This window comes from Notechis scutatus, chromosome 3 (assembly GCF_049901735.1).
Source record: "Notechis scutatus isolate UNSWTSFEM ecotype Mainland chromosome 3, rNotScu1.2, whole genome shotgun sequence".
Lineage (NCBI taxonomy): Eukaryota > Metazoa > Chordata > Lepidosauria > Squamata > Elapidae > Notechis > Notechis scutatus.
Window position 1 is genome coordinate 133,814,581 of NC_142011.1, and position 12,159 is coordinate 133,826,739.

A 12,159-nucleotide genomic window follows, 5' to 3' on the forward strand; every position below is an offset into this window, starting at 1 on the left:
TATATTAAACAATATTTTAAGGAGGTTTGTTTTTTTCATACATATGCTAAAAATAATACCAGAATTTTATCTGTGTGTCTGCGTGAGTGTGGGGGGTATGTGAATATTGTGGAGTATTTCTCGCTCCACTATATTCTTCACTTCTTAAAATGAACTGGAATAAAACAATATGCTTATAGAACTACTTTATAGTTTCCATACATTGGCCTTAAATTAACTACTGATTGCTTTGCATATTACTATCTTATCTGTGGTTTACTTTCAGATTTCTGGCCTTTGCTGTAAAAGCTCCATCTAGCTCTGCTAACTCATTTTTCTCCTTCAATTTATATTTTCACCTTGAAAGTATTTAAAGGCTGCATGATCCCTTGAGTCATTTTCATTTCTCCTCTATCTGTGCAAATTTATCCTCCTCTGGTCATTTCTAGAATAATTGCATTATTTTTGTTGCCCTTATATTTTTCCCTGGTTTAATAAATTATTTTTAATAGTTGTGATTTGCCAATTGGGAAGAAACATGTGTCCTATTTATGTATGCATATAGTTCAAACTGGTTTGATCATTTTTAGCATCTGGCAGAATTGGATAAATCCATGTTAGAGAACTGTATAATTGGTATCCATTCCACAGAATTTTAAAGGTAGCCTGTTTTAAGACAAGGCTGTTTATTTTATTCTCAGCAAGAATGTAATGGCCTAGCATGCAAGTCCAGAGGCTATGTATGATATGCTGATCAGGATCAGCCCTTCCTAGAACTGTAATATCTTGATAACATGCTGGTACTAGTTTGGGAGTTCATCCTTGTATCCACTGAGTACAGTATGAAAATGACCCACTAAACATTTTTAAAAGCTACCTTTGCATGATGTTGTCTTGGTCTCATCTCCAATCCACCAAGTAAGTTCATTTTTAGCAGTTCTACTTCTAAATACTATCCAACTTCTTCTCTTAATATACATTTTGAAATGGACATAATTCATAATAAGTTCACTGACAATGAAATATTCTTGTGTTGTGTGAATTTGAACTTGATCTCCTTACTAAGTGGTTAGCTGAGTATGTTTTCATAACTAGCTTGCTTCTTTTTTTAATTTTTTTTTAATTTTTATTGTTTTTATATCTCAAGTTCCATTTCCATATTGAACAGTGTTAAAATATAAATGTTGTCATAATCATCATAACCATATCAACATACAAATATATATTAGATAATATCAATCGTTATTAAAGAGTATACTATCTTCCATATTGACATCAATTATATAACCATCAAAATATTAACTAATCAGTTTTTCTTTCCCATATAATCCATATTTTCACATAAATCCATTCCTCTATTGACTAGCCATTTGTAAAACAATTCCCATGTAATAAAATATTCCAAGTCTTCTTTTTCTTTGATTTTTAGGGTTAGCCTATCCATTTCTGATCATTCCAGTATTTTTTTTTTTTCCATATTATTATCTGTAGCAGGAGTGGGATTCCACCAGTATAACAACTGGCTCGATTGTGTGCTTCGCAATCATGCCTTTTATTTCACTATCTTGTCTAATGTTTCTGGCTAGTACCTCTAAGGTTAATATAAATAACAGTGGGGATAAAGGACAACTTTGCCTTGTACCCTTCATTATATTAAAATTCTCAGTCTTATCACCATTTATAATAACATTATTTAAGACCATATATTGTTCTATAGTTTTTTTAAAAAAATTATTTTTATTATGCTTTTTCATATTTTACAAAACTTATTCTCATCTTTAATAACACTGCGACATCATTATTATTACATATACAAATCTCCATATATTTATATTCATTTATATACATTTGTCTACATTTTTCTTATCTCTATTATTCTTATTCTTACTGTTCAACCATTTGTACCAATTGTCCCAGACCTCATAGTACTCTGACTCTTCCTTATCATTTAGCTCTAGAGTGAGTTTGTCCATTTCAGCACGTTCTAATATCTTTTGGAATACTAATTCCTCCGGTGGCATACTATCTCGCTTCCAATATTGTGCGAATGCAATCCTTGCCACTGTCATTATGTGTAATATTATATATTTGTTTTTTTTAAATATATTTCCCCTTTATTATTCCTAAAAGGAACAATTCAGGTTTGAACTCTATCTAACATTCCACTATTTCTTGCAACCAACTCCATATTTTGACCCAGTATTTTTGGGCTTCCGGGCACAGTCACCACATATGGAAGAAGGTACCCTGGCTCTGTCCTTGTAAGCTGCCAATCTTGTTAATGTTAATTGTTAACCTAATCTTACGCAGCTTTTTGTCTGGTAATATTACACTACTAACTAGAGCATACAAAACATTTGCTAGACCAATACTCAAATACAGCTCATCAGTCTGGAACCCACATTACATATCTGATATTAGCACAGTTTAGAAAGTCCAGAAATATTTCACAAGAAGAATTCTCCACTCCTGTACTCATTGCAGAATACCTTATGCCACCAGACTCGAAATTCTAGACCTAGAAAACCTAGAACTACACCGCCTTTGGTCTGATCTAAGTATAGTATATAAAATCATACATTGCAATGTCCTACCTGTCAATGAATACTTCAGCTTCAACCATAACAACACAAGAGCAAACAATAGATACAAACTCAAGGTTAATCGCACCAAACTTGATTGCAGGAAATACGACTTCAGCAACAGAGTGGTCAATGTCTGGAATACTCTACCTGACTCTGTGGTTTCTTCCCCAAACCCCAAAAACTTTAACCTTAGACTTTCTACTATTGACCTCACCCTTTCCTAAGAGGTCTGTAGGGGGCATGCATAAGCGCACCAACATGCCTACCGTCCCTGTCCTATTGTTTCTTTTATTTTTCTTATATGTATCCATGTATTCATAACTATGTTTTTACTTATACCTATTATCTTGTAAGCAATTGACAAACCAAATAAAATAAAAATAAAAATAAATAAAATGTGTAATACTTACTCCATAATTTTCCCCAGTCTTCTAGTTCTATGGTGTGTCCAATTTTTTTTTGCCCATTCTATCATGCATCCTTTTACTACTACTTCTTCCATGTCAAATCTTTTTATTTTATTTTAAATATTTTATTTTTAAAAAACAAAAAAACAAATCTCTATTCACATTATCAGTGTTCGTATCATTATTAATACATACCTCTCCTTTTATACATAAACATCAGCTCTTATTTATATCCTCCATCCATTTGTACCACCTATCCAAAACTGCATAATAGTCCGAATTATCTTTGCCTCTTAATTCCATTGTGAATTTATCCAGTTCCACACAATCCATTATTTTTTCTGTCAAGTCTTTTTCAGATGGTATCTTTTCCTTCTTCCATCCCTGTGTGCAGGCTATTCTCATCGCAGTTATGATATGTGTTAGTGGTTGGGGATTAACCCCTAGCAGAGTATTGCAGCAGTAGTCAAGCCAGGCAGCCAAACGAGAGTGGAAGGGCCCCAGAGTATACACACACTGAACACAAACACTGTTTGTAGTTTAAATAGTTTTTAATCCATTTAGAGTTTAAAGCATTGTCATTCAGTCCATTTGTCATTCACTATATTTCCATCCAGTAAGACTCACTATTACAGTCCAAGTTAAGAGTCCTTACAATATCTTTATCAGCCGATAAAGATATCTTCTCCTCCTCCGGTGCCTCTCTCCAGAGAAACAAACGCTGGATATTCAGCAAGACGCTCAAACAGTAAAACAGTTGAATTCCGCAGTAAATCAGCAAACAGTAGCAGACAGGATCATCTCAGTCACAGGCACAGTACAAACAGTATTCACAGTTAGTCACAGTAAGCTTTCCAGCTTCTAATGCTTCCTTATATTGTAACTTCTAACCGCACCCTTAATCGGCTAATTGCCTGCAACATTGTGCTTAAAGTGATAAGCACTTAAACCATGATATCTAAGTTTTATATATTTATTCACCCAAACCATATTTGGTATCAATGTTATACCTAACATACTCCCCTTTTGGGTGAAATAAATATATAATACCTTTACAATCTAATCCCATAGTTTTCACAACTCTCCTGGTGCTTACTGGCACCTTGGGCTTTAGTAAAATTATCAGCTAAATTGTCCTCCGACATACAGTACTCTAGCTGAATCATCTTACTTCTTACAGATTGTCTCACGTTTAGGTATCTTAGATCTGTATGTTTGCTCCTTGTTTTTACTGCAATATTTGTGGCCATTTGAATTGCTGCCTGATTATCTTCATGTATAATTATAGGATAATCTACAGTTATACCTATATCAATTAACATTTGTTTATACATTATTAATTCTGTACATAACAGAGATAAACAGGAGAATTCTGCCTCCATAGTAGACAAACTTATATGCTGTTGTCTTATTGACTTCCAGCCTATTAATGTCTTACCCAGCATTATGGCTGTTCCTGAAGTCGACTTTCTAGTGTCTCTTTCTGATGCAAAACTAGCATCTGCATAAGCACTCAGAATTAAATCACCTTTTGGCTCTAAATACAATGAATAATTCATTGTCTTTTTAAGATATCTTAATATCCTCTTAGCTGCAATCCAGTGTCTTTCACACGGTGCAGAATTGAATCTAGCCAACTGATTCACACAGTACGAAATATCTGGTCTAGACCAATTACTTATATAAGTCAAACTACCAATTAAAGATTGATAAATCACCTTATCAAACTCCGGGCTTTGTTCATCAGTGTTGCTAAATTCCTGACTCATTGGAGTCTTAGCCGGCTTACAAAGCTCCATCTTATAATCTTTTAGCAATTTGCTTATCTTATCTTCCTGAGATATCTTAAAACCTTTCCGTGTTTTCTTTATATTTAAACCGAGATATTTCTTTATCTCCCCTAATTGCTTGATCTTTATTCTCTTTCCTAATGATGCTATTATTTTATTTGCTTCATCATTAGTTTCAGTTATCAATGCAATATCATCAGTGAACAACAATAATAATGATACTTTCCCATTTGTCTCCCTCTTAAACAGACATGGATCGGCTAAACCAGCTTTAAATCCTATATTGTTTAGTTCCTTTACAATATACTGGTTCCATTCATAGCCTGATTGTTTAAGACCATAGAGGCTTTTCTTTAACAACCAACAATCATTATTATTCTTATTTTCACTTTTAATACCAACAGGTTTTTTCATATAAATAGTATGTTTTAATGGGGCGTGCAAGTAAGCAGTTTCCACATCTAGATGGTTAACTATATAGTTTTTACTAGCTGCCCACACTAAAGCTGCCCTCAAGGTTGCTGCCTTAAGACTAGGTGCAAACACCTCATCGTAGTCATTGCCATTTTGCCTAAAACCTTGGGCTACTAACCTTGCCTTATGGATTAAATTACCATCTTTATCTGTTTTTACCTTAAATATCCATTTGCAGCCAATGGACTTCTTACCTACAGGTAATTTGGCATTCTCATACACTTTCATATCTCTTAATGAAATCAGTTCCTTATTCATTGCTGCATACCAACTTTCTTTTTCCTTAGTAGGATACTTTTTTATTTCTTCTACAGAATTAGGAACTTGATTAATCTGGCACACTGTGTTAGCCTGGTACCTATCAGGCGGTCTAGATACACGTGTAGTTCTTCTGGGAATTACAGGGCTTACAGGAGGACTTTGTTGAACTACTACCTGTTCATCTTCCTCATCCTGTTCAGCTATTGAATCTGTTTCTTCCTTTATGGGCACTATTTCATCCTGTATTTGTCTCTTTACTTTATTTTTAAAGTTACAGGGATAACTAATGGGATTTCTATAGGATTCAATAATTACATCTTTATTGGCATCCTGTTCTAATTTCTCCCATCCTTCATGTTCTAGAAATTGGGCACTAGCACTACATAACACTTTAGATGTGCCTTTCTCCCAAAATCTATATGCCCTATGGTTTGCCTGATAACCAACGAAGAAAAATTGTTTAGCTCTATGTTGCCCTTTTTTTCTGAGTTGTGCAGGAATATGCACCCATGCTGGTGCACCAAATGTGTGCAGGTAACTTAGGTCAGGTTTCCTGCCATGCCACCTGGTGAATGGTATTTCACCTGTTGTTGTGTTAACAACGTTGTTCAATATGTTATTAGCACACATTGTAGCCTCCCCCCACAAATAATCAGGTAACCCAGAATCATTTAACATTGTTCTAACCATTGCCTGTAGTGTTTGGCCTCTTCTTTCAATAAAAGTGTTATGTTCTGGCCTGTATGGAGCAGACTTCTTATGCTCTATTCCAGCTACCTTAAGTCTGTTCTGGAATTTGTTATTAATAAATTCCGTACCATTATCTGTCACCAGGGTTATCAGTTGCCGTTTAGACTTTCTTTCAGCAAACTTAAGCCAATTGAAAAAATGTTGATATGTTTCAGTTTTGCTTTTCATTAAATAGCAAAACCCATATCTAGAATAATGGTCCATAATGCTCAGTATATATCTAGCACCCCCCATACTGGGTTTCTTTGGACCTATGATGTCTGCAAATACCACTTCTAAAGGTTCTTTTGTTTTGAAACCATTTAGCCTATTTGCAGGCAATACCTTGCTCTTATCTTCACAGCAAACATTACAACGCAAATATTTATCACAAGGTTTTAACCTTATTCCTTCAGATAACTCAACTGTACGCTTTAGCATTTTAAAATTTACATGCCCCAAATGCCTATGCAATAAATGGATACATTCATTATGAGGCTTTATATTATTAAATACAGTCTGTGCCTCCCCTTTCTTACTATTATCTAAGACATATAATGTTCCATTTAAAGCTGCAGTTACCCTTTTGTTATCTTTTTCAATTATGCAATTATTATTCTTAAAAGTAATTACATAACCTAATTTATCTAATACCCTTACTGAAAGCAAATTAAACTTTAGTTGCGGTACATACAACATTTTTATATCCTGGTTTATGCACGGACAATGTGCAAGACCTTCACCTTTCGCTTTCAGATTCCAGCCGTTAGCAAGAGATATATGTTGAGAGCTTGTAGACATTTTTATAAATTTTGTCTTATCTCTTGTGATGCAGTGGGATGCGCCACTGTCAACCACCCATAGATCTTTCTTCACATCAGAGTTGCTAAACATGGCTAGTTCAAATGCTTTCTTTGGCTTTTTTATATTCTGGCTTTTTCTCTTTTTGCAGAATCTTGCCAAATGTCCTCTGCCTCCACAATTAAAACACTTTTTAATTGTGTATGCCGTCGAAGATAAATTCTCTTCTTCCGGGTGCTTTACTTTGCTAAGCTGGTTTCTTTCAAGCTTTGAAGATAATTTCTCTTCTTTCTTATCTTCTCTCAGCTCGTCACTTCTTCTGGCTTCTTCTAATAGCCTGCCTGTTATGTCGGTTAATGAGAGGCTTTCTTTTGGCAATACCTCTAACGAAGTCACATAGTCATCATAGCTTTGATCTAATGAAGATAATATGATGTAGACTTGTTGCAGTTCATTAAATATAAGCTCTTTTTCTTGCAATTCTTGAAAAATGCTCTTTATACAGTTTAAATGAACTAACATATCTCCATTCCTCTGAAGATGCGTTCGAAAAAGCTTCCGTGTAAGATTTATATGTGCTCCTACACTGTCCCGAACATAAATCTTCCTGAGGTTCTCCCAGCAGTTTGCAGCATTTTCTTCTCCACGAATATGGACAAGCTGCTGATCACAGAGAGTCAATCCTATGATGCATAAAGCCTGCTCATTTTTCAGTTTAAAGTCTTGTAACTTTTCGTTATCATCATCATCAGCAGGATCCCAGCTACTCACATCTGGTGGGTTTGCTATAATGTCCCACAAACCTTCTCTGCGTAGAAGTAAACTACATTTCATTGACCATGAAACATAGTTTGTTCCATCCAGCCTGGATATCATGGAAAGTTGTGACAAATTTACTTGTGCCATTACTCTTCAGATATTTTGACTATTTTAAACTAATTAAAACAGTTTGTTTTTACAGTAATGTGCAACTCACACCAACCTCTCTGCTATATCCTGGTTAGTTAGACTATGCTGCTGGGCCCATAACCAATGTTAGTGGTTGGGGATTAACCCCTAGCAGAGTATTGCAGCAGTAGTCAAGCCAGGCAGCCAAACGAGAGTGGAAGGGCCCCAGAGTATACACACACTGAACACAAACACTGTTTGTAGTTTAAATAGTTTTTAATCCATTTAGAGTTTAAAGCATTGTCATTCAGTCCATTTGTCATTCACTATATTTCCATCCAGTAAGACTCACTATTACAGTCCAAGTTAAGAGTCCTTACAATATCTTTATCAGCCGATAAAGATATCTTCTCCTCCTCCGGTGCCTCTCTCCAGAGAAACAAACGCTGGATATTCAGCAAGACGCTCAAACAGTAAAACAGTTGAATTCTGCAGTAAATCAGCAAACAGTAGCAGACAGGATCATCTCAGTCACAGGCACAGTACAAACAGTATTCACAGTTAGTCACAGTAAGCTTTCCAGCTTCTAATGCTTCCTTATATTGTAACTTCTAACCGCACCCTTAATCGGCTAATTGCCTGCAACATTGTGCTTAAAGTGATAAGCACTTAAACCATGATATCTAAGTTTTATATATTTTTTCACCCAAACCATATTTGGTATCAATGTTATACCTAACAATATGTATAATGATGTATTGAATGACCTTGCTCAATTTTCCCTTAATTATTCCTAATAAGAATATTTCCGGTGCTCTGTAATTTCTAATAACCATCTTTGTACCCTCATCCAATATTTTTTAACCTCTGGACACTGCCACCACATATGGAAGAACATTCCTTCTTTGTGTTTACATTACAAATGCCGAGTGTTTAGTGGGTCCTCTAGTATGAATACTAAGTCATCTGAGAAAGTTTGGACCTTATACTCTTCTTTCTTAATTTTAATCCCCGTTATTTCTGGATTTCATCTGGCTTGAGCTAGTAATATTTCTAAAGACAGGATAAATAGCAGAGGTAATAGTGGACACCCTTGTCTCATTCCCTTGGCTGTCTTAAAATCGTCCGTGCGATCTCCATTTAATAATACACTTGCCTTTTGACTAGAGTATATTGTTCATAATGTTTTTTTCTATATTCTTTCCAAAATGCATTTTTTTATTTGTTGTAACATAAATTGCCAATTAAGGTTATCAAAAGCTTTTTGTGCATCTAAAAATATTAAGGCCTTATCTGTCTATTTGGTAAAAAAAACCATTCTGATCAGGATATATACAGTAATTTCACTCAATTTTGGTTTTATTCTTTTCTGTTTTTGGATCGCTTTCTTCAGTTCTGCTGAAGTTATTTCTTTGTTAATATCTCTCTCCTTTCTTCTGAAATTGAAGTTAAACTGTTTTCCTCTAAATATTACATTATACTCTCCCCTGTAATTTCTTCCTGTTTATACAGCTCCTCAAAATAGCTTTGCATAATTTTCTTTTTCTCTTCCATCTGGTGACATATATTGCCTTTCTTATCCTTTAGTTGTTGAATTAACCTTTTTTTCGTTCTCTATTTTCAGTTTATAGGACAACAATCTACCAGGCTTATTTGAATTTTATTTGAATTTTGTAAATTCAAAAAAAAAAAATATCTATTTTACAAATTTTAAATTTTGTGCTCTTTCTTCTTGCAGTATCAAATTTAATTTGTGCCATGCCATAATTATTTCCTTCTTTGCTTTCATATTTTTCGGGTCTTTTTGGAGTTCGCATTCATATTTTTTTTTATCTTTCCCTGTAATTCATTCTGTTGTTTCTCTTTCTTCTTATTTTTCTTAGCTATATATGCTATTGTGTATGCCTTAGTGGTATCCCATAGATTCTGCAGAGTAAGTTGTTTCAAATTTATCTTAAAAAATATTTACAATTCTTTTTTATATTTTGGTCATATTCTCTTTTCTTCAAAATTTCTCCATCTCATCTTCTTTTTCCTTTGTCCTTTCCAAACTATTTTCAGGGGGTTATGATCAGCCTATATATTGGGCATTATTTCTACTCTATCAATATCTTTTTCGATTATGCCATTCACCCATGCCATATCAATTATCGACCAAGACTTGTATGGGTTGGAATAAAATGTATAGTCATTATAACTTGGGTTTGTTTTTATTTTTTTGCCATATATCTTCTAAATTCATTTATTTCATCAGTTCAAAAAATGGTTTTGGTAAAGTCTTCTTTTTTTCTTATTAATTTGTTCTTTATGATATAATCTTTTTCAATATCCACTACAGCATTAAAATCCCCTACTAAGCAAATATTCTCTTGTCCCGTTTCTATTATTTTCTCCTACAGCCTATTATAAAACTCTTTCCAGTTGTCATTGGGGACATATATCCCCACCAATAATATTTGTTTTTGTTGAATCCTTAATTCTACCATTAAAATTTGACCTTGTTCTTCCGCATCAATTTGTTTGGCTTTTATCCCTTTCCTAATATACATTACTACACCTCGTTTGTTTAAATCTGCCAACACTGTATACAATACTCCTAATTTTGGATAGTCTAGGCATTTATTATACTGTTTTTGGAAGTGCACCTCTTTTTTATTTTTTATTGAACAAAAAAGAAACATTTAAAAACAGTAAACATGGTGTAATCATCCTGACACACCTATTTGTCCTACATAACTATTTCATATGGTAAATAATACATATTTACATAGTATGTACATAAAATATACTTACATCAATATCAACAATTCTTAATTAATCATAGTCTATCATTTTAACATCCTTATCTTATTTTAATTTACATTTTGAGTCCTTCCTTTTTCCCAACCAGTGGTAAAACTTTTCCCATACATTATAATATTCAGATTCACCTTTATTTTTTAATTCCTGCGTTAATTTATCAATTTCTGTGCATGTCCATATCTTTTTAATTATCTCAATTTCATCTGGAATTTCCTTAAGTTTCCATTTTTGAGCATAGGCTAGTCTTGCAGCCGTAATCACATGTATCATTAGGTATATCATATCTCTATTATATCTCTCTTTGTTAATTCCCAATAAGAATTCTGGTTTATATTATATTTTGATTTCACACATTTCCTCTAACCAGCTCTGAATTTTATGCCAAAAATTTTGGGCTTTCCTACAAGTCCACCATACATGATAGTATGATCCATTTTCCTAGGAGCATTTCCAACAAATAGGGGATAAATTTTGTTACATTTTAGCTAATTTTGTTGGAGGAATATGCCATCTGTAAAACATTTTGTATAAGTTTTCTTTATACGATGTGGCCAATGTTATTTTTTTATTTATTTCCCATAGAATTTGCCATTTGTCCAAATTAATACCATGACCAATGTCTTTCATCCATGCCAACATTGTTTCTTTTACTTTTTCTTCCTCTAATTTACATTCCAATAATACTCTATACATTTTCCATATCAATTTATCTGTTTCCAATAATATTTCATCTAATTGCATTTTTTGTTTACTAATTCCCCAATCTTTCATATCTTTTCTGTATCTCTATTGGACTCTATTGGACTGGAATTGGCCCACCATTCCAAATCCACTCCTTGTTCTTTCAATTCTTGCCTTGATTTCGTTTCTTCTGTTTCATTTAAGATATCTTCATAAATAATGATTTTCCCTTGATGAAGCAAATGTGGGCACATCAGAGCTTCCAGTGTAGATAGCCATATTGGTATTTCTACATATATTTGTTGTTTAGTTTTGCTCCATGCCCACAACAATACCTGCCTAATCTTATGTCTTTGAAAGTATCGGTGAGCTTCTTGTCTATCTAACCCTAACCCTAACCAGCACAATGAATTGCATTTGAAAACATATTAGGAACCAGTGCAACTAAAAAAAAAATAGAGAAAGAAGAGCAACCTCAGGTAATTTGGATTGATTTTTGACTCCCTGCCATATAATTGGATAATCAAGTGCCTAGAAATAACAGGATTTAGGGAAAAAAACATCAGAAGCTTAGTGCAAAGATCAACTGCACATGGAAGACATGGCTGCTGATCAATGGTGATAGATTGGGGGAGGTTAATATCAAGAGAGAATTTTTTCAAGGAGACTCACTATCACCACTAAAGATTGTCATTGCATTTATTTCCCACTCAAGGATACTGAACAAGTCAGGCCACAGGTATTAAACTTCAAAAATATTTG